We start from the raw sequence: 12,901 nt of genomic DNA, 5'->3' as shown, positions 1-12,901 counted from the left end.
ATCACTGGTAGGAAAGCCGAGCAGAAACCTACCGCACTGCAACTTACCCCAGGCTGCATGCATGGTAATTATTCCAAGAATCGGGAAAAGGTTTTAATTTTAAATGGAAAGTGGAAATACTGGCAAAACTTCGGTATATTCTGAACCTTGATAATGTACATTCACTGCCACGCCCTTGCTAATCTTAACACAGTCATGCACAAACCCTTTCATTCATGTTAGCAAATTTATGGTAACGTATTTCCCGAAATCTGAACAGCTAGAGTACGGATTGTTCTTAAATGAAAATGCTCGCCATACTATTAAGTTTATCGGTATTTAATGTTCTCAAGTTTTTAGTCACCGATCTGCTCAATATGCCACGCACAATCACTATCTTTTATCATACACAAATATAACTAAATAAATCCGTACTTTCTACAAAAAAGACACCGGTATAAATATGCCATCACTTAAAAAACACTTTTGAAACATGTAGCACAACTAAAACCGGCAAATTATAACTTCCTTCGGAACTCATACTACGCACGACCGTTCCGTTGAAAGGCTGGGCTCCGACCTCTTAGACTGCTGTACGCATTCTCTATCTCCAAGAAAAAAGACACACAAAGAATACTCCGTTCTGATTGGTCGGTTTTCTTTAAAGCCGATAGAAAAACATTATTCTCCCTCGTTAGTCTTCGCTTTTCATGACTAACCAATCAACAAATAACATACTTTCGAATTGTACTTTTTCCCGAAATAAATATTTAACAATCTGATATTTTGTTTATATTTTACATTATTAACTGTTTTCCTTTGCACTCGAATTTGCTTTCCTTTCACCATAAACTTACTTAACTTATTATGATGCAAAATTCCCCGTCGTCTGCATTCACACTGTCTTAAAACTTTCTCACACTAGTTCGTATAGCGTTCGTCAGTAGAACAATGATCTACATATTTACTTTAGACCACATTCGTGCTTCATTCACACTACTAAAGGCATATGCAAAACTACCTTCAAGAAATAAACAGAACAATTCAAAAAATCAGTCTCTTGACCCATTCCTTGAACATCTCTTTGCGCTACTGGACTCTGGTAATCAGAATTCTTAACTACATTATAGTTTTTTTCTGTTTAGTCCTGTCCGCTACTGTCCTCCAGCAGATGAAAATTTGAACTACGTACACGACTGAACCCGCTTCAGACCATCTGTCACCTGTACACGCATTAGTCATTCTCTCGATACACAGACTCTAGACAGGAGCGATATAAGGCGCCATGCCTCACCACATAGTTTGTAATTATATTATAGTTATTAAATAAAATATATGTCTTTAAAAGTAAACGTCTGTTACAAAAATAATACGACGTATATAACGACTACACGTTAGGTACAGTTAAAAGAAGGCCATATAGGAGTAACATACTAAAGAACAAATACAGCAACAAGTAAAATGGACTACTCTATATCGGGTGTTTCACTATTAAAGGTACGAAAGAAATGGGCGAGTAGAGGACAGTTAAACAAACAAATAATACTAACGAACGTAGGTCAGGAAACTGGTGGCTTCCCTGATACTATGCGGAAGTGCAGCCACACCAATGTTTCAACACATTTTGTGTCTAACGCTACATTTATTTCGAAACACCACTAGTGCGCCGAAATTACAATGTGGTAAGCTGCCGTCGTTTGTTTGTATCACCATTCCAGATACCTAAGTACCGGTAAACAGCATTTCTACAAGTGTATCGGCCGTGATTCGTCAATACCATGGCATTCCAAGTCACTCGACTTGAACCCATTGGACTTTTTCTTATGTAGGGTATTTAAAATCTCTTGGTATACCAGATCTGTTGATAGTTTCGGTGAACTCCGGGAGTACGTGCTGGATGATTGTCAGAATATGCCTGGGATTTTTGAACGTGTACGGGCATCAATGAGGAGACGTGCTGCTGCCCGCCTTCACTGAAGGGTGGCCATGTGAAAAACTTGTTGTAATACGTTCGTCCTCAAGTGCAGGTCTGCAGTTTGGATTCTCGTGAACTCTTTTATAATTGTTCATGTACTCAATCATAGTAGATCATATCGCGGAAACCACTGGTTTCCGGACCTATGCTTATTGGGATTATTTGCTTGTGTCATCGTCTCTAATAGCGAAACGGCCAGTATGCAGTTACTGAACTGTCGCATTGAGAAGCAGAACAGAATATTACGGTCATTTATTCATTTTATTATTACACTTTTGCCAGGTTGTATGACTAATTTATGAAAAATATTTAATTGGTAAACCGTTGATCACTTGGGATGTCATTTGGAGATATGCATTTGTAAGAACGCACATCCGTATCTTCGAGTATGTTCATTCTCTTGCTTTCGATGTGTTTGAAGGCGTTGCGCCATGACCGTTACTTGATATCTTTCGTCAACAATATGTACGCCAATATGTTTTAACGAGGAGCATCTACGCGTTAACAGAATTGTTGTTCGTGGAAAAATGGGCGTGTATTGAGTATTATCTTTTTTTAATTTTTTTTTCAACATCTCTTTTGTATACCTATCAAGAGATATGTCTCACTCCTCTCTGGAGGAGTATGTTCAGATCACTATGTGACTACACTCTTCCTGGTACTTATCTGCGTATGACAAACGTCATGCATGAGGTATAGGAAAAATAAACGGTGCAGTTAACGGCTCAAACGTTAATAAACGGCTCTGAGCACTATGGGAGGTCATCAGTCCCCTAGAACTTAGAACTACTTAAACCTAACTAAGGACATCACACACATCCATGCCCGAGGCAGGATTCGAACCTGCGACCGTAGCGGTCGCGCAGTTCCGAACTGAAACCCCTAGAACCGCTCGGTCACATCGGCCGGCTCAAACGTTAATGGAGAAAATATGAATATATTTGCCCAATTCCCTTTGTAAACAACACGGTCCAGTCAGATTAACTTGAACACCGCCTATGTTCCACGTTAAAGTGCAGCAACCACTTACAGATGACTGGTGATAACACTAGCATTTGAGAGTATATAAAGTGTGTCACGATGCAGAAAACAGTGCAGTCGTTGTCGTAATGGGATAACAGAGAAATTTATCTAATGTCCTAAAGGACGTGATCATTGGCTTTCGGGCCAAGGGTGGAAGCATTTCCGAAACGGCTGAGTTTGTGAACTGTTCGTTTGTCACCGTGCTTAAAGTATACTGTGCATGGTAAAACTGCTCTATCCAAAGGCAGTGTCGAGATAACTGTTGTGTACCACGGGCTGTAGATGACAAAGGCCAAAGACGGCTGCGGAGTTGTACACGAGCGAACAGACGCACAGATGACCCAAGAGGAAACAAACCATGTCTCCTCGAGAACCATTCACCGAAGCTGCACAAGGGGCTGTGTAGCAGGCGCCTGGTCCATGCACGGATGCTGACAGTTCATGGGCGATGAAGGCTGGAATTTGCACGCCAACATCGAAACTCGGCGTCCACTGAGAGGCAACTGCCTGCCGTTTCATGTTCCACCGGACATACGGATGATGGCGTGTGCGGTCTTGCAACAATCGCCGAAGGAGTGAGCCTTATAGTCTGGGGAATGTTTTCTGGCATTCCCTTGGTGACCTCGTCAGTCTGGAAGGCAGAATGGATCAACACAAGTAAGCATCTATCCTTGGGGACAATGTCCACCCCTACATGGCGTTTGTTTCTCCTCGGCATCCACCAGCAGGACACTGCAACGTGTCACAGAGCTCATAGTGTATGTGCATGTTTCAGGCAGCGCCAGGATGAGTTTACCGTACTCCCCCTGGCTACCAAACTCTGCAGATTTAAGCCCTGTCGAGAATTTGTGGGACCGTCTCGATGGAGCTGTTCTCAACCGAGAAATCAAGGGCAGGTGATCACGAAACTGGAGTTGGCATGGTTCCATATTCCTGTCGGTACATTCCAGAACACCACGGGTTCATTTAGGCATATCAGCACTACCGAAGGTGGCTTTTCAGGCTTCTGACAGATGTGGTCACATTACTGTAAGTGGGCTGTGTATTACCTCACATTCTTGTGTTCGGGATGGTTGCTTACGCTCATGACCTTATGGTCATGGTATCTGCAAACTCCAGCTCCCAACTAGAGAATACTCGCGTTCATTGGTGAATGGTGGATGAACAACAGTCACAATAGCAACAAAGAAAACTGTTTACCTACTTCTAAGAGGTACACTGGAAAGAAATGTTATTGGTTAAACAACATTTCTATAAAAAGGAAAGCTATGACGATGATGCTTGGTTTGTGGGGCGCTCAACTGCGCAGTCATCAGCGCCCATACAAAGTTCCAGTTGTTAAACAGTCCAATTTTTACACAATCCAATACAGCAACTGTCATGAATGATGGTGATGATGATGAAATGATGAGGGAAACACAAACACCCAGTCTCCGGGTAGAGAAAGTCCCCAACCCAGCCGGGAATGAAAGCTATAAAAAGATTCCTTGGCATTTATATAGACGAACACCTACACATCAACGAACATCACAGACTGACAATTAACGAAGCGACGAAACTCATGCATAAACATTCAATACCAAACGCTATAAGATGCAGACTACCCCTTCAGGCAATGAGGACATATTGGACAGCACTCTTTGAGTCAATAACTTGTTTTGAGGCTAGTACTTGGGTGCATCAATTATGCTTAGGTAAGCATAAAACCACTGTGAGGCGCTGCCGGAGGAGTTTTCTATCAGAATCTCGGGAGCTTTCGGCACGACCTCGATTGAGGCCCTGTGCTTGGTACTGGGAGTTTTCCCTGTATATATTTCAATTCGCCACAGAGCATCTGTCTACTGGCTGAAGAAGGGAAGACGCGACGAAGTAAGAGAAATAACTGGACAAGACATAACCGACGAACGGAGAATTAATACATGGCAGACAAAATGGAACACAACTGATAAGGGAAGACGCGTCTGCTCTATCTTCCCCAATATATGAGAACGGATAAATTTGAAGTACATAAATCCAACAGGTGTAGTTTCTCACGTTTCATGACCCGTATCCTATGCATCTTCACAGGTTTGGCCTAAAACAGACTAAAACTTGTGCCTGTGGTGAGAATGGGACATGTGAACACACAGTGCTCATCTGCAATGCTCGATGACACGTAAGACCGAGTTTAGGAAACCAGAAATAGGACAGTTAACACGCAGACAATATAACTGAAACTCTATAAACAACATCGCAGACGAAGTATCACGAGCACTATAAGCGGCATACAAACAGGAGAGACCATACGCTAGAATAAGACGGGCTCCACATCGGACAGATCAGCAGTGCATAGTAAACGACACAGACACAGACACGAAATCGGATGCTGTATCACACACAAGAAGTGAATACGATATAAACATACATACACACATAGCAAAAGTGAACGAAGGTTTACAACATTAAATCGAATCAATACGAAAATGTAACTATCCACGTAGCTGCTTGTCAAAATATTTCATAGCTTGTAACACTACCTGAAGATGTGACATTTCTTCTTCTTTCGCTGCATCATGTGCGAAGGCTCGAAGTTTTACCGAGCCCTTGCGCCTGGTCCAGATGACTATGACATTTTAAATCAACTAAGTTAGCAACAAGTTATATGTATATGAACTACAAATGCATATACACAAGTTTGTTTAAATTTGTTGATGACTTTAGAAAATGATAATAAATAAGATACATAATAGGTTGTGGATGTATTAAAATTAAAAAATACCTCTGCTTTCAAAAAAATGGTTCAAATGGCTCTGAGCACTATGCGACTTAACATCTATGGTCATCGGTCGCCTAGAACTTAGAACTAGTTAAACCTAACTAACCTAAGGACATCACACAACACCCAGTCATCACGAGGCAGAGAAAATCCCTGACCCCGCCGGGAATCGAACCCGGGAACCCGTGCCCGGGAAGCGAGAACGCTACCGCACGACCACGAGCTGCAGACCGTGTGCTTTCACACCATGCCCTGTTCTTTGTTTCCGAACTCATTACGTATCCGGAGGTCCTCACTCCTTTCAGAATCTGTTTCACTCTCGAGAGTTCTCCACAACCGTTTTCGTAACGGATCTCTGTAAACCTAAGAACTTGCAGTCTAGATTTTAGCCAAGTATTAGCGGCACCTGTCATGTATTTCCCAAATGGCTGAGTCACAGTTGTCTACCTGATTTACGATTTATGTGGTTTGTCCAGATGAATACCTTGAGCGTTTTTGAAAGTAGCCTTCGGCTCTTCCTTCCAATGACAGCTTCTACCACCAGTCCTTCCTCCACTAACCTAATATGCCGTGAAACTTTGAGGTATCTCGGTCCTTCTTTCTTGTTATACGTAAGCTACTAGAGCGTAGTGTAGCTCAGCATAAACATGATTTGCACCTGGGAGTAAACAGTGAAATAACTCTGGGTTTGATAGTCCAGACAGGAATCAGATTTTCCACAGCAGTGCGCGGGGATTGCTGAAACGTATTGGGGAACCAGAGGCGCAAAGAAACGGAAGAGGCGCACAATGGGGCTCGCTGTCGGCGTTAGGACAATCCGCCACTTCTCGCGGGAACACCACAGCTAATTATCCGCTGCCCGCCCTTACAAAGCATTACGAAGCAGCTTCCATTGTGGGCGCGCCTCCTTAATAGACGCCGGCGCCCAGGAACACGCCTTTTGTAACGTACTGTGTAATTACGTATTTGCTACTTTGTAAACGACAGAAACTTGTCCGTCATTCATTAGGTGGCCTCCCCGGCGAGATAAGCTGTAATTACGCGATGCTATCTACCGCACGGGCGCGCGCGTTTTCCGTGTTTACTGTAAATGCTAGTAATAGCGTGTACGGAGCTCTTTGTCTTCTGCGGCCGAAAAGTGGTGAGCGAATCATGTCGAGAGCACCACCGGGCGAGTAGTACTTGACACTCTAAGTGTCAAAATTGCTCCTGTGCTACGACCAGTTTCGTTCTTGGAACATTTTATGGTTGCCGAGTTGTGATATGAGTGGTCAGACTGTCGTATGTAATGTTAAAGACAAAATACATAAAAAATGACCACAAACATTCTGCCGTCCGCTTGACGAATGTATGGCGAGCAGACACGGCATGCTGCGTATAGAAACTGTCTGGTCTGCATGTTTACATGAAATATCTTCTCAGTTTCGAATATAGACAATCGTCAGCTGTATAGTGGAATGACGACAATGAAACTTTGTGCCGGATCGAGACTCGAACCCGGATTTCCTGCTTATCGCGAGTTGTCGTCGTACCTTTAGGCTATCCGAGAACGATTCACGGCCATATCCAAATTTCCATATGTCGTAAACCATTGACATCTATCTGCACTCGTGCATCCTTTATGTGTGTTCTCGAGGAGGAATTTTACTTGAAAGTCGCTTGCTTGCTGTCGACAGATAAATGACATTGCAGTCCCTGTGTTATTCTGAAATACGATGCAATGTTCCTGTGGACATGCATGCATGGCCAAAGGAACATTTCATCGTAATTCAGAAAAACGTAGACACTGCACTATCTTATTCTACGAGTATATGTTTCTTCTAAGTTTCAGCCTTCCGTTCTTTTCTTAGTACTGGCTGACCATATGAATTTAACATTTGTACAAGCTCTTCTTTTTTCTCCAAAGGTGGCTTCTATCATTTCCATAGCCATGCATCCTTCAGCAGACTTTCATTTGTAAAGATTCCTGCTTAAACAATCTGAACTACCTTTCTTACTTCTAGTTTATTGCATTTATCTAGGTCACAATTCCTTAATTTCCTACTATTTTGAAATTTATTTGCTTTTAATCTGCAGTTGATAACCAATAAGTTATGGTCGGACAGATAAACTATTAAGTACTGCATTTACAAAATTTTCTACATTGCATCACTTTTAAATTTAAGTCGAAAAATGTTCCTAGGTGACCACGTTGTTATTCATGTAATTAAATCAGGTGGGTCAGTCTTCGTCCGTGCTCCTGTGCAATGAGCGGATTGAGGTGAGAAGAAGTAGTTTTCGCATACGTGTAATTAACTAATATGGGCCGGTCTTCATCTCTCTGCCTGTTAATTAAACGCGTCATGAACCAGTAGCTTTACTACACTGTAATACAAGCCTCATTTGGGAAGTACAATCATTGCTTCTCAGTAACAATCTTCCCCAATTTGCTACCGAATGAAACAATACCTAATTATTTAGACAGATTAATACAAGTCTCACATAAGTAGTATAATACTCATCCGTCTGTCATAGACGCAAGGTAAGCCAACTATTATACCAACGGTACTGTAATGTAACTGCGAGCGCGTAGCGCCCCATGCTGCTTGTAATAGTTATTCCTTGAAATCGTACGTTATACATAAAACGAATGACAAAATGATTTTAATTTTAGGTTTAACGAAGTAGGTGGAGGCGTCATAAGCGTTAACACAATGCACTTTTGAATGCGCGCCATATTGTATGAATTTGTGGAAATATAAAACTGTCCGTATCACTGAAGTTACGTCAGAAGTATCAAGAACAAGTGATTCTATTCACTGAGAACATGTGTTCATCAGTTTATTGTGTAGTTACTATCTCTGTATTACCTACTTCGGCTTGTGTTGAGATTGCTACCATCGACGGTTAGTTGACTGATAGCAGCTGACATCGCTTATTTATCTCTTGTGTAAAAGATAAATCTGCTTTGAACTTTTATTTAATTACATCACAACTTTTGACAGCTATTATCCACTACTCGGCGGACTGTATACACTCATCGTACATATTCTTAGCCGTCTTACAGCACACCGAAAATTGTGTCCAATTGACGGTCGAATACAATTAACTTTTATCTTCGCATTAGAGAGCCTATAAGACGTGTCTAGATGATCCAAGTGAGATAGCTGCACGAGTATTTATGAACCTCCGACACCTTTCTGTGAGCTTAAACTTTCATATACCGGGTGACCAAAAAGTCAGTATAAATTTGAAAACTGAATAAATCACGAACTAATGTAGATAGAGAGGTACAAATAGGCACACATGCTTGGAATGACATAGGGGTTTTATTAGAACCAAAAAAATACAAACTTTCAGAAAATGTCCGACAGATGGCGCTTCATCTGATCAGAATACCAATAAGTAACATAACAAAGTAAGACAAAGCAAAGATTATGTTCTTTACAGAAAATGCTCAATATGTCCACCATTATTCCTCAACAATTGCTGTAGTCGAGGAATAATGTTGTGAACAGCACTGTAAAGCACGTCCGGAGTTATGGTGAGGCATTGGCGTCGGATGTTGTCTTTCAGCATCCCTAGAGATGTCGGTCGCTCACGATACACTTGCGACTTCAGGTAACCCCAAAGCCAACAATCGCACGGAGTGAGGTCTGGGGCCTGGGACGCCAAGCATGACGAAAGTGGCGGCTGAGCACACGGTCATCACCAAATGACGCGCGCAAGTGATCTTTCACGCGTCTAGCAATATGAGGTGAATATGAGGTGTTTTTTTTTTTTGTTCTAATAAAACCCCATGTCATTCCAAGCATGTGTGTCAATTTTTACCTCTCTATCTACATTATTCCGTGGTTTATTAAGTTTTCAAATTTATACTGACTTTTTGATAACCCGGTATAATTACAAATGTAACTTCCCTAGTTTATAAATTACTTAAACACTTTTTTTACAAAATAATACTTGAATATCTTTAAAACTTTACTAGATATTAACAAATGGTTTTCAACATTTGTTAAGATAACCCATTCAGATTTGACCTTCCATGTGACGCAATTTTTGGCGCAAAACTCTCTTGAAAACTTAATGTAATCTGGACGCACAGGAGAAAGCTCAGTGTGTGGCCTGGTTCATACAGACGACGTCCGATACCCAAGTGCAACCGTCGTCTCCACCAACAACGGGCTTAGCATACATCAATAATGGATATAGATAGATAAAAAGGGGGCGGGTCACCTATCTGTTTTAATACGCCAACGTGTACGGCAGGCGTTTTCAAGGAGTCCGACAGAGACGGTGCGTTCGGCGGCCAGAGAGTTGGAAATGAGGTGATCATTAATGCACGGTGTCTTGCATAAGAGGTTACAGCTATAGCCCAATAAGATGCAACTGCTTAAGGCATTAAAGCCCTCGGACAAACCTCAGCACTAACAGATTGTAGTGGTTTTGCTACACAAGATTGACACAAACAATGACTTTTTGGGAAAGATTTGTTTCTATGATAAAACGTGTCGTGTATCCGCCAAACTGAATCGTCATAACGTTCGTATATGGGGTTCACAGTCTCCTCATGTTACACGTGAAATGGAGAGAGGCAGTGTCAGGGTCAATGTCTGATGCGTACTAATATCCAATTCAATCAATTGTCCATTGTTTTTAATCGATTCTACGGCCAAGAGTTTGCTCTGCCACAACTGGAACATCTGCAACATGATTTTATATTCCAGAAGAACAGGACACCACTCCACTGGTCCCTAAACGTCAGTCTGTTTCTAGATGGAAAGTTTCTGGATAGGTGGATTGGACGAAATGGTTCATTTCGATGGCCGCCAGCATCCCAAGACCTCACACCAGTAAACATCTCCCTGTGGCGTTTTGTAAATGATCTAGTGCAACGAAGCAAGATTAGAGACCTATACGATTTGAAGGCACGCATTCGAAATGCATTTGATCATGTAATCTTGGAAATGAATCGTACATGGAGAGAAATGTAATTCCGACTGGAGGTTATCCGTGCCATCAGGGGCGTGCACATTAATGTGTGTGAGTGGGTAAACAAAACTTTATGAGTTATCTTATCGCATGTTGGAAACCATTTGTTAATGTCTAGTTTACATTCAAAGGTATTAAAATCTTAAGTTGCAAAGATAATTTATGGTCACCCTGTGCTCTGGTGGACAGAGTGAAGTAGGGTTCCCCACGGTAGCATATGCACAAAACGGTTGTTGAACAGCCTTGCGCTTGTCTTTTGTTGCTAGCGGGAGACCACTTGCCACATAGAGAAAACGATATCAGTTCATAGTCAAATGCATAAGAGATGCCTGTGATTTAAAATGCAATTTATTTTTCTGCTGGTTGTCGTCGCGCAGTGCTGGGTTGTTTGGTGCCGCCCGAGCCCACCGTGCCCTCTCTAAAAGCCACTGCCAAAGGTTTAGCAACCAGTGGGGAATCTGAAATGTGTCGGTACTCCGACACAAGTGTAACTGTGTATCAGGTAAGTTAAAAATAATCATTATTATCTTGTTGAAAACAATTCACAGTTCCCTTTAGTTCTCATTGCATTGTTTAAATTGTTATCAAAACAACCTTGTGATCGACGTTTCAGTGAGTGTTGTGGGAGAAGCTAGGGGTCAGCCAGTCGCGCCTGTTTCTTTTGGCTGCACTTGTTCGCTGTGTTGCCTGTCCTGCAGGCACAAGCAGCAGACGACACGGGCTCCAAGGGGCAGGACGCAGCCAGGCTAGGCGGATGGCATAACATGCTTGCGGCTCACGACTTTTTTTTTTTTTTCACGTCACTCAGGCAGCGTGTCGATGTGTCATGTGCACGGGTTTTCGTAAAGCACACCCGTGCGATTGGCTCTGTTAGAGCCACGTGTTAAGCCGTCGGCACACGGACCGTGCGTCCGAACGTTGAGCGTTGAGCGTGCCGAGTTTCTGACGTTATAGCGTCGAATAGCACGTTCGGGGGTCTTTCCGAACGTGCAGAGCAATATCTGGCATGTCAGATATTCTGAGCGTGCGTCTGGTCGTTGACCAATGAGATGGTACAACGCCACCTACGTCACACGCACGCCGTCTCCCTTCAGTACAGAGCTGTGAGGCGCCTTGTTGGCATTCATTTCAAACCTATATGTATATATGCGGTTTCTTAGCACCAGCAAATTGAGAATCCCTGGAAACACCGCTGTTAGTTGTGTGATTCGTTCCAACAAATAATGAGAAACATTATTCGTAGCAAAAGAATTATTGTAACTTGCATATTATAAGAGTAGGCTATTTGAAGGCAGCGACACACCGAAGATCCACCCTAAACACATTGTTCTTTCTACAATGTGTTATAATTAAATTTCAGTTAGTAACAGTTATCTACGTTTAACGTTTTATGTATTGCGTAACACAATTAGGCGAACTATAAAGACAGTGCTGTTGGTTTAGCGTAATGAGTAGCGTCTCTGATCAATAACGAGTTTCTGTAGAGGCGGTGGTTCGCGTCTGCACGTTCTCAAATTTTCTTTCCAAACATTCGCGCTTTTATTAGGTTCGGATACTTTATTATTAGTTTAATATAAGTATATGTTATATTATTTGATGTTATGTAAATATAAGCTCACCTTTTTTTGAGGGGTTACTTTGTTCGATTGGCTTAATCTACAGGACAGCTTGCGCTACTTGTATAAAGATATTTTGCTCCTTTATCTTTTACGCTTCATAATTCACATGTTGCAAAGATTCTGCTACTGGGTAGGAACAGTGATCAAGTAAGACTGACCTTGGGGTTTTACTGAAATGTGGGAATGATGAAATGATGTTTATCTTATGCGGAGAAGTATTCCAAATTTGTACCGCAATTTTTGTAATGGAACTTTTATAAGCCTGTGTCCTTATTGATTGGACATGGTACTTTCCTTTTCGTGGACGATGAAGGAAATGTGCATTTTAATAAGGCTAACGTGGGAATTTTACGCGCGCCCATTGCGTAAACAGTGTGATTTACGAACTAGAAGTAAACCTCAACTGCCGCAGGAGTGCGTTGCGATCGCGTATACCACGTTGGGGCCCACGTACCGTATGCACAAGTCGCATCGTTCCTGAGCGTTCAGCAGCACGTTGAACTTGGCACGCTCAACGTTGACGTTCGACAGCACGGTCCGTGTGCCGACGGCTTTAGGTAAGTAGTCGTTCAAATTTCA

This window comes from Schistocerca serialis, chromosome 2, assembly GCF_023864345.2.
Source record: "Schistocerca serialis cubense isolate TAMUIC-IGC-003099 chromosome 2, iqSchSeri2.2, whole genome shotgun sequence".
Taxonomy (NCBI): Eukaryota; Metazoa; Arthropoda; class Insecta; order Orthoptera; family Acrididae; genus Schistocerca; species Schistocerca serialis.
Note: the sequence above shows the minus strand (reverse complement) of the source record.